We start from the raw sequence: 12,055 nt of genomic DNA, 5'->3' as shown, positions 1-12,055 counted from the left end.
ACTAGTGCTTATATATGCTTACTACTGCTTATTTGTGCTTAAACCTGCTTACTAGTGCCTTATTCATTATGATACTGACACTTCACATGTGTATTTAATGCAGTATTCCAGTTCACATTTAAATGTTATTTAGCAGGTTATACAGCAAAAAAATGTTCATATACAGATTTCACATGGAAAATGGAAAGTGCTGCAGTGGGACTCGAACTGGGAATGCCTGCTCGTTAGGCGGATGGTCTGCCCACTACATTATTGCTGTGCTACTTCTTTTGCATATATCTTGCTTGTTATCCTTTTCAGCCTTTTAAGCTGCTTTAACTGTATCTAAGCGATGGGCACACCCGTGCACCTACAGTTAACTTTAATTAGTGTTTAAAAAAAAATAAAAGGGTTTCTTTATTTACTTTTTCAGTACTGTTGCTATTGTACACATGGGGAACTGTTGGTGGGGATATGCAGACAACTATGAGTGATCTCACTCATCTCTTAACACTTTCTGCTTTTCTACATTCAGGGGCATGTTTATTCTGAGAGCTCTGCTCTCAGACATGCCCCCTGCACTCGTACATGCTCCGTGTAAGCCTGGAAGTTCGGGCAGCGCGTCTTCATTAATATGCATGGCGCGCTGCCGTCCTGCTCCTAAATGGGCACTTCTGTGCAGGACTAAGCTAGTCCTGCAAGAAAGATTAGTGAATCTGGGGGAGGATCTCTATACTTGTCTTTGACAGGAAGGTCAAATACTCTGAGATGATTTTCTCTCCATTAGTTCTTCATGCTGAGTTCTAGTTGCAGTCTAAAAATGTTGACATTGTGCTGAAATTTCTTGTTATGTCCTCATTATCTATGTGTATGTCTTGGTGTTTTTAAGCTAAGTATTTCCATTATTAGAATGTCCATTATTTGCATTTACCATTTAAATAAGGCTTCATTTCTTTTGCTGTTTTCCCATATTTTAAAGGATATGACTGTAGATCAGTATGTATACCTTTAAGAAGTTTTCCATGGGCTTGCACATGTATGCTGAGCATATGCGAGCCAGACTGCCATTTTGTAGAGAGCTGTTAAGATGTAAGCATGCATGTATGTAATGGTCTGTTAATTAATCAGTTTGTTTATATTTTATGTTGCTGTTGTCTATTCTGATGTGTTTCTACATAATAAAGCATATAAACGAACTACCCCGTCTAGACATCTTAAATCATAAAGTAGGGTGAGCGACAATGACATTACCAAATTGGAGCTGCAATAGTTTTCCTAGCTAACAAAGAGCAGATCCAAGTACTCTTTGAAACAATTCTGAGAAAAAAGGTTCTTTTAGTTAGAGATTAACATTACACAGATTCACATCTTTCCAGTTTCAGTTAGTTTCAGTTTTCACTGTCTTCTACTCCTCCCCTGTTGCATGTATTTCACTTATATCATTTACATTCATATATTAGCACTGAAAATATTGCAAACTTTAACCACAAAATTGAAATATTGACTGTATTATTATTTTTATTTGAAGTACTATTCACAAGCTGTGTTTTTTTATTGGGTTTGCTACAGGTGCTCACATGCTAGTAGCTAGCGACACACTTGGTCAAAAATGCAAGGGCCGTAACTTCAACTAACCAGAGCTCCTGCAGCTAATTAGCAATGCCAGCATCCAATCCTATAAGAATGTATAGCCCTACTAGAGCCCTAACTCTAATTTGAAAGCTCCAGCCCAGTTCCTAATCCGAGTCCTAGCTCCCTTGCCATAAAACTCCAAACATCCTTCTTAAATCTAAATTTCCCGATCACTCCCTAACTCTAAAACTCATCTCCAGATCCATAAACCTAAATCCCTCTCCTGATTGCTGTCCTAATCTTCACTACCCCCAACTACTGCCCATTTACCTCTCTCAGACTAGAATAATATTGTTCAGGTAAGGAGTGGCAGCTGCTTGCCTGAACTCATATTTGAGCTCAAGCATGGGTGGCAGCCTACATGAGTTACAACATGCTTGAATTTCTGCTTTCATTACAGTGGTCTTCAAGTGCTTGGGACTTGAGTGCTTGCAGGAGAACCATTTTTACACTATGTGTACTTGAGTGCCTATATATTCATGTACATTGTACTTGATTGCGCTTTTCTCCCCAACCCATCGTTGAAAATGGTTCTTATATGTGGTAGAACAACCTGGCCAATGAAACCTAACTAAATAAATATATAAAATAAACCAAAGTGTCTGCAATGTACTCTGATGTGCAAGTAACTGTTGCTGGAAGAATCTTTGTTAATACCAGGAGACATTTCTATTTCCATTTGCCTTTTTATATTTATTTTTAGTTCTGCAGTATCAGTATTGTGTTGTCTCAAAGTTCCAACACTATCTTCTTTAAAAATCAGTTCCTCTAGACTGGACACAACAGACTTTAGGTCTATCATCTCCCTTTGCTTTAGTGTATAACACTTCTATCCATGAGCACGATCTTAAATTTGTCAAATACACAGAGCAGTAGCACTTTGGGGCACTGCTGCTGCTGCATTCAGAAAGGAGTGCTTACATCTTTTGCTGTACTTTCAATGCAGCCTTCATTTTCTGTTTCTTTTTCATGTGTTTGATAAAAATATTTAACATATAGTGCTTTTTACTAGAATACATTCTCTGTGAGTCACTGTATTACCATTTTTTCCATTATCTAGTGTTCATCTTCATATATCACAATGAATGGTAATTAATGTCTTATCTTATGCGGAATTTTTTTTTTTTTTTTTTTTAGGAAAATGCATAGTTCTTGCACTTAAGAGTCGTGATGTTATTTCTCACAGTTTCACTAAGGAATAATTACAAAAGATGCAACACCTGGTCCTTTTAAGTCTTGTTTATTTGTTTACCAGGTTAATCCGACTGGGCCTAAAAAGACCCCTTTTCAGTGGAGGCCTGGGAAGAAAAGCTCCATTATAAAAGTACAATTTGCAATTAATGATTACACTTGTTAAGAGTTATAAAATAATACAAAGTCATGAAAAGTAACAGCACAAAGTGTAAAAAAAGAAGGATGTATTAGATGATGTCATACAATACAATTTATAACAACAATGCAATACAATGTAATTTTTTTCTGATAAAATCTTATAAACACTAAAGTGATGGAGCTATAATTATTCTAAGTTATATGGAATAAATAATGAGAAGTAAATAAAAGTGTCATTCATTACAGCATATAAACGATTGAAAAAAATCAGCTGAGAAGCACGTTGGTAGGCTGACAACAGGAAAAGATGGGGGTGAGGAGAGAAAGGTAAGAAAAGAGGAAAAAACAGGAAACATAAGTGAAAAACACTGAGGAGAAAATGAAAGAAAATTTAGGTCAGAGACATAGGTCTCAACCTCCTAAGAGGTCAGTGTGGAACACAGACCCTGAAAATGTGTGACAAACAGGCAAAATGTGGAACACCCTATTTTCACACAGCGCAAAAACGCAACATTTCCACAGTGCCAAGCTGAAGTGGTCTTTCAAGCAAAATCAGTAAGTTGAAGTATATATGAACCATAAATCTGGCCACATTTTGGAAGAGACATTTAATTTTTAAATAAGGCTGAAAGGCTGAACATTTTGCATGTAACTATGAAGTAGCTGTGGTAGGCAGGCGACATAGATAACTGCTGTCTCAGTGCATGTTTGGGGGAGATGTCTGGTCACCAACATCAGTCACAGTACCTCTGTGTAGTGATGAAATATGTAGATTTGTAGATGCACTATGAAAATTTAGCAGTCTAGCATACCTCCTTATCCCTACCTCAAAAGACAGCCACCTTCTGTGTATCCTGTGATGTAACACTGGGATGAAAGTGAAAAAAAAAACAGAACACAGTAACATAATTCAGTTTGTTTCTGTCAGACAAATAGCCCCAAAAGTTAGGTACATGTATGCACACCTGATGTTCATAGGTTAGAAATATAAACACAAATGGATTCCTAGCCTAACAAGCTTGTTTAAACTCAGTGAAGATGAAAGCCAAATCATTATAAGCAAAGTATTTGTTCAGTCAAAAACAGTAAAGTGCTGGAAATGTGTGGTAGCTGTAAAATAAACTTATATACAATAGGCTGGACTCATATCTTATTTTTGGCTAATAGATTTAGAACCTAATCGCTGACTCACTTTTGACCTGGCTTTAAGTGATTACATTTTTTGTTTTCTCATCTATAATTCTAATAAAAAGCATTAAGTCATTCCTGAGCAGGCAATAGCTGTTAAGGTTAAGAGTCTTTTAAAAATCAATAAATGAGCCATGGATTAAAAAGTGGTCTGTAGTTTGCAAACCATTTCTATGGGTTCAGTTTTAAGTCATATCAAGTTTTTTATTTGAGTAGATAGATGTACTGGGCTGAAGGTGTAGTAAATTAACCCATATATGTTGTAAACTCTTATGGTTTACCTATGCCTATTTATAAACTATAACTGATGAGTAAGCATGTTGCTATATATATATATATATATATATATATATACATATATATATATATATATATATATGTGTGTGTGTGTGTGTGTGTGTGTGTGTGTGTGTGTGTGTGTATGTATACATATACATACATACATGCTCTTACATGTGCATTTATGATAAATGATTTATACATGACCAGGACAGTTTGCACCTGTGAGCAAAACACAAGTGGTTAATTTGCAAGATGTGTGCAAACCAGCATCACAAATGGTGGGGTGGTAATTACATGGGGGACACCACAAATGGTGGGGTGGTAATTATATGGGGAACTCCACTGCTGGATTTGGGAGCATCACATTTTACTTTCAGTGATGGCCATAGTAGGTAAAATCCGACTTACTCGTACATTTGTGATGCATCTCTGCATTATGTTATCCATTTTAACTGGCTGTAAACAGATAGTAGAATGCCACATTTTATTTTATACTTTAGGGCAGCATTCCTTCCTATGGAAGAAACTATTTCCAATTAAGGAGGAAGAAATAAGGAATGAATCAGCTTAGCTCTTTAGTTACATGGGATGAAACAATCTGCCCAAATGCACTGTATAATGACGGAAGCAACATAAAACATATTTTAAAGCATTCAAAAGAACATTCATAAAATATGCACGAACATAAATTAGTTATAACCTATAATTAAATATCTAAAACATTAATAGTATGTATGCATTGAAATAATGTTATTGATGCTCAGCGAATTATGGCACTTGCAACCTAATATGTACATAACAGAATTAATAATGTGGTCCAATATATGTAGCAGAACTGTGACCTCATCCTTTTTTACACAGTTCTACAACTGTTTAACGTAACTGTACTGCGATTCCTTTTTGAATGTATTTTACTTGAGCTTACTGTATGTTGTGGAATTCCGCCCTCAGGAAAACTTTGTTGATTGGCTAGTATACCGCGATTGTGATTGGCTGTAATTGCGGTATATGAGTCAATTATAAACCTTGTAGCAGAGACTAAGCTGTTCAATGTGGAACAGTGCGCTAGTTAAGTGCTGAATGCGATGCATTCTGCATAATCCGGAGCACTTGGTTGCCCAGGTCAGAAACAGCGAATGTTCTATAGGAGAGGAAAAGGATAATGGAAGGATGGCAGAACGTATAAGGATTTCTTGTGAAAAAATGTAGATAGGTGAAGAGGTGAAAAGACCAGAGAGGGATGAGGAAATGGAAAAATGAATTCATATGATGTATGATGATGTTGCATTTTATTGGAAGAAGTAGTTTGCAAGTTCTAACTCTTAGGATGAGTTAAGCTAAGCTGATTTAACCAGGAGATGAGTGGGAACATTACCTGCTGAGTTACAGGATTCAGAAATAGCAAGCAGAAACTTGTCCTTAGAGGAACTGAGCTCACTATTTGGGGAGTAGGAATGGTAGTAGACTGTAGAGCAGGACATTTATCTGGCTGAGGTATAAGTTTGTGAGTTATGAGCATTTGTGTCAAGGTTAGATGCTGTAGGAGCTCTAATCATTTAACTCTTTATATTGATAGACAGCCATGAGTTTTTAAAGGATGATTAGCTGCAAATTTAGTGACTTTGTAACAGCATTATTCAGTTTTGAGTATTAATGTAGTCTGAAGATTGATGAGTTTAGGAGAGGCATATAGGAGGGATGACCATAGAAAGGTTGTGGTTACATGTCTTCTTGCTCTGTCGGTTAAGAAATGGGTTTTGTTTATTTGGATTATATGATTGTCATATTTTATTCTGTCATCTACTGTGACCCCTAGAAGTTCAACATATGAAGCCTGCTTTACTGTGGTGTTATTAGCTGACTATATAGTGAAGAGTTTTTTTTTTGGACAGAGAAATGTTTAGGAGTAAATGAGGTTACTTTAGTTTTGTAGCACTAGTTAACATTTAATTTACATTAATTCAATGTATAAAAGAATTGAGGCTTGCTAGTTAATATCGCTACCCTATTTTCCAGGGTCAGGGGTCTCATCCTGATCTGTAGCCATTGTTTGCATGTCATATACATTTTTCACAGTGTTTACATGGACCTCTCTCCTCCCAAATGCATTGTTTTTCTGTGGCAGAGCAAGGCAGTCTACAGAGAGTTTTGGTTTTCTGGATGTGTGACATTTAATTTAAGTTGTTCATTTAACTTTTACAGATATGACCTGGGATTCAGGAAGCTCCATGCAAGAATAATGTTATTCTTGCATGGAGCATTCCATGCCTGTATAGAGCAACAGTGTGCCCTGCATATTAATGAAGGCACGCTGCTGTATTCCTACATGGACACGATCTGTGTATGAGCACAGGGGGTGTGTACATGCAGTGCACGGACACTAAACATGCCTGCTGAGCACATAAAGTGCCGTACGGCACTTTCTGAGCTGTACTGGCAGAATATTAGAGCATAGCTCTAATATTATGCCAGTATTTCAGTGACTGCGGACACTGAAATGTAAAATAAATCATGTCTGTGTCTGCAGACACTGAAATGAAACCGGCAAAGAGGAAACCAATACAGGGGGTGTGTCACAACTTCTGTGACACATCCCCTGTATTGCTAAAGTGCTGTATGGCACTACTGCATCCTGCAGAAGCAGGAAATGTGTGCAAATGCACACACATACCTTCAACCGTACAGATTCTCACAGAATGCCAGATGTTAGCCTCATATATGTTGCCCACTCCCCATAAAAAATGGTTTACTTGCAAATTAGTGTAAATTTATTAAAGTCCGAAGTTGGAAAATAATGAGACATATGAGTCTCAGACATCATACTCTTCAGAAAAGTCATGCCAATGCAAAGCCTGTTATTCAATCAACTTTCTAAGTTGGCAAGAGCGATATCTAAAATCTGTCCCTATTTGCCCCCCCATGATGTCACGCTTTGTCCAGGTGTCCTGCCCTAAGGGGCAGAAAGCAATGTGCATACCCAAAGAAAAATAAAAATAGAACACGATATATACTTTTTTTTTCTGTTCCCAACAAAGTTTAAGCGTAGCTGAGCGGGTGTGCATGCTGCACAACTATGCATAGCGGAGTGTAAACATCTAAAGGAGCTAAATAGAAATATCCAGCCAAATTAGTCAAAAGTGGAATAGTGTAGTGGTTAGAGCTTTCACTTAACATGTAGGCATTCATCGTTCAAGCCCTAATGCAGTCTATTCATTTTCATATGTGAAACAGGACTGAAATATATGTTTTTATAAATAGGTAGTGAATAATATATATTTGTTGACCAAGTTAGTGTAGCAGGTCCAAATGTGAGGTGTCAGTGTTGTACAGATGTGAAACCCACATATAAACACAAGTGTCCCATACAGTATAGCCACAAAATAATGTAATGTAATGAAAGCACATGGGGGATGTCATGAAAGGCAAACATACATATCATATGATGGCATCAAGAAAGAATTGATCCCACAGTCCTGATAGTCCATAAAATGAAAGAGGAACATCACTTAATGATGTTCAGCTATGCTTACTTCAAATAAACAGCACTTAAACTGTTATGTTTACCAATAATTAGCATAGCTAAGTGGATTTGTGCACTGGTAAATAGTGCTTAGTATCTACCTCTGTAAGCAATGCTTATCTCAGCTAAGTGGGTTTGCCCATCACTTAGCTCAGCTCAGCATATTCAAATTAGACCAATCATGGCAAAGGGTGGGAATCCAGCCCTACTTACACCCCACAGGTGGGAATACAACCATAACCAGTTGTAGCTGATTACTGCAGGCACTATGGCTGGTGTTGGAGAAGGTGTGGGCTTTCAGGCGCAGTGTTGCGGCATTCAGGAGTCCAGGGCCATGGTCAGACTCTTTGTAAAAAACATGAAGGGCAACTGCTGCAGGACCAGTACCAGGGCTCCCAATACAAAGTGGAGGCCTGGGACAGTCTCGCTTGTGACATCACCTGTGCAACTGGCATTCCCCAAACTGGTGAGCAGGTCCAGTATCACTATGCTGACTTGAAGCGAAGGAAGAGGGACCTCTTGGAGCAGTGGGTCCAAGATGCTCAGACGTGGAATGTCCCAACAGTGTGTAAGTACTACTATCAATTCTCATGTATCAGAGTCCAGCCTATGTATGACATGGAAAGGTATGCATAAATGTTCCTCTATCTCCTGTACAGCTGCAGAAGAGAGGGCTGTGAACTTGGAAGCCCACGCCAGCAGGCTGCTAAGGCTGTGTCGTGAGGCTGGTGAGTACTAATCTAACAGTAGTCAGGGAAAATAAATAGAATGCATTAGAATGTCACCTGCCAGTAGTTAGTAATGTGTACTGTTTGTACTAAATAAACAAGATATTAGCAGAGTAATACTGATGTACAGGATATATATCAGCAAACATGTAGCAGTACCTGCCAATAAAACTCTAAACACCAGACTGTTGTGTGTACTTTCGTATATGTTAGTTTGAATGTAGATATGTAATGTTGACATTAACAGACTAGCTATAAGAAATGTTCCATGCACCAGGATCTGGCCCTGAAGTAATACTGTATTAACCATTGTTCCCATACTATAATATGTCAAGGTCTAACTACAGATTATAACAGACATCTGCCATGCATGAATATCAGAATTACAAGGGAGATTGTCCAAACAACACACTATTATACTGAAAACAGTCAGGAAAAGAACAGCAGTAGCTCAATATGAAATGCACCCTTGTGTTCTATTTTTGCACAAACCAGCATGGTTCGAATACCAGGAGTGCTATTAAGGTATGTATAATCTCATCCAAGGCACCTCACAGCAAGAGGTTCTCCAGTTCGATTCTCGGCTGGGGTGCCTTCTGTGCGAAGTCTGCATGTCCTCCCTGTGGTCATGTGGGTTTCCTCCGGGTGCTCCGGTTTCCTCCCACATCCCAAAGACATGCTGTAGGTGAACTGGACACTCTAAATTGGCCCTAGGTGTGAGTGTGTGCGTGTGTGTGCCTTCTGTGGAAGGTTGGGCGATGGGCTGGCAACGCGACACTGTAGAACTCCACTGCCAATCATGAGCGGACAGGTGATCCGCTGTGGTGACCCCTGACAGGGAAAAGCCGAAAGAAGAAGAAGAAGAAGAATCTTATCCAAGAATATGTGAATATGTGTAGAAACACTCAGGTATTGTTAACAGAAATTCCCTCCACAGGTCTGCCAGGTAAGAAAAGGTATAAATGAGCTGTAAGAAGCCTGTAATTATACACTGTGTACAACACTCACTGTTCAACCCCAAGGCTGCAAATGACAGCAAGAGAAGTATATACACCAAGTAGTCCCCCCAAGAAATCTCCTTCACGGGTCATGCTGTCACAGCTAGTGGTCACTCTAGTCAGGTAATGTTAACAGAAATTCCTTCCACAGGTCTGCCAGGTAAGAAAAGGCATAAATGAGCTGTAAGAAGCCTGTAATTATACACTTTGTACAACACCCACTCTCCAACCCCAAGGCTGCAAATGACAGCAAGAGAAATAAATACACCAAAAAGTCCCCTCCAAAAAATGTCCCTCAAGGGTTACGCTGTCACAGCTAGTGGTCACAGCAGACAACACCCAGGGTAACTGATAGAAATCAAGGTGGATTATGGCACTAGCACACACAAAGACATACACAGTTATGACTGCACATACGTAACCTTGACTATGTGAATATGTGTAACAGTCAGGTAGTGTTAACAGATATTTCTTCCACAGGTCTGCCAGGTAAGAAAAGGTACAAATGAGCTGTAAGAAGCCTGTAATCATACACTGTGTGCAAGCATACCACTGCCCAGCCCAAGGCCATAGGTCAATGTAAAGTGAGGTAATACCTGTAGAGTAATGATTAGAGCAATGATAATTAAAGTTGTGAGCACTTCAAGCATATACAGTTGTTAATTGACATATCTCTCTCCCCTACCTTATCTGCACCAATAATCTAAACACATAAATCAATGGGTATGTTTTTCACCAAACCTATTGTTGAGACATGTGTCCTATTGTTCTGCAAATATTGAAATGTTTTTCTATCAGTGTCCCCTGTTCAAATACTATCATTGGTGGCCTGTTGCTATCAATGTAACCTGCATGCCATTATAATGCCCACTGTGGTTCCATATATGCATGTGTTCTGTTTGCTATGCAACTGTTCCAAATCTGTTGTTTTGGGTTAATGGGAACCCTCATGCATATTGTTATAACTAATCCTGGAATGTGTTTTGCATGACTAACCAACATATGTTCTACAACTGCAACACCATAGCACATCTGGGAAGGCTGATCCACCTCTCCCGCCTCATCTGGACATGGCACTGGGCTCCAGTACATCTGGGACCCACCCCAGGACCTCCTCGTCCACTGGTCCTGCACCATCTTTGGGTGGAACCACCTCAGGGAATGGGGATCATCCCCCCTGGGTGCGTGCGCAGACAGGATACTGTCACCTGAAGCCAAGTCCGGGTGCTGGTTTGTAGATAGCTCCGCAAGGAATTTGGAGATCTGCTACACCAGCTTGAGGGCCACATAGCACATCTTGAGGGTCAGCCTCCCCCTCTTGCTCAGCCCCCAACACAGCCAGCTTTGCTGGGCCGTGAAGGTGCAGTGGTGACTGCCCATGGGTGTGGACCTCAGTCCCACTGTATCCATTTGGGGGCTCATGGGCATCCGATTATCAACCTCCCTTCCTTGTCCAAGATGTTTACCCCCCCACATGTGTCATATACTGCCCCTGTCTGCTGTCTTGTCTGTCTTGTCTGCCTACCTACCCAACCTACCTCCCCAAATATACCTACTATCCTTCCCCAACATCCCACTCTCACCTGAAAAAAAAGGGCAATCTGTTCCCACAAAAAGAAATGTCGCCCCATACATAGCTGTCCTTTTCGCACATGTGTCCACTGGACACAAGTAATCTGATCTAATTGGCTTCACAGCACATTATTGTTGTCCTCACCCCCTCTCTCATGGGTTTCAGTGTCCAAATTTACCTCCAAATTCTGTATATATGCACAGCTGTTGCTGTAGAAGAAATGGACAGCTATGGACTTTCAATACACCCGTCCTGCACATCCTTGGCTATCTTTCATAATGTTTTTCCCTCTGCATGGGCCCTTTTTTCACCACTTTCCTATCACCCCCTTTTTTCTTTTCTTTTAAAGAAATGAGTGTGGGGGTAAGCAGTAGTAAGTGGGAGTAAGCATGTTTGTGTGGTGCTAAGCGAAGCTAACTCAGATTAAGCACTTCTAGGGCTAACTGTCTGTACGCATAGTTAACTGGAAGTTAGCATTGCTTACCACCATGCAAACCCACTTACAAATGCTTAAAAGTGCCTTAATCACTCTGTATCCAACAGCCCTTGTTCTGCCCAGCAATAAAATAACTAGACAGGGCAAGTCTTGAACCAAGGACCCTGCACACAATAACCACAGCAGTTTACCACTAGGCCAACAGAGCTGTCAACACATGTAATGTTATTTCAAACATATCATTCAGTAGAGTCATTCAACAGTAGGGAGAAGATCCTGCAGAATTAGTCAAGTTTTGTATATACATAGACACATCTATATGTGTTTGGAGATGCATATACATATGAAAAAATAAATACATAATATTATTAGAGATATACATATAAC

Source organism: Protopterus annectens, chromosome 2.part0, assembly GCF_019279795.1.
Source record: "Protopterus annectens isolate FY-2018-M chromosome 2.part0, PAN1.0, whole genome shotgun sequence".
Taxonomy (NCBI): domain Eukaryota; kingdom Metazoa; phylum Chordata; order Ceratodontiformes; family Protopteridae; genus Protopterus; species Protopterus annectens.
Note: the sequence above shows the minus strand (reverse complement) of the source record.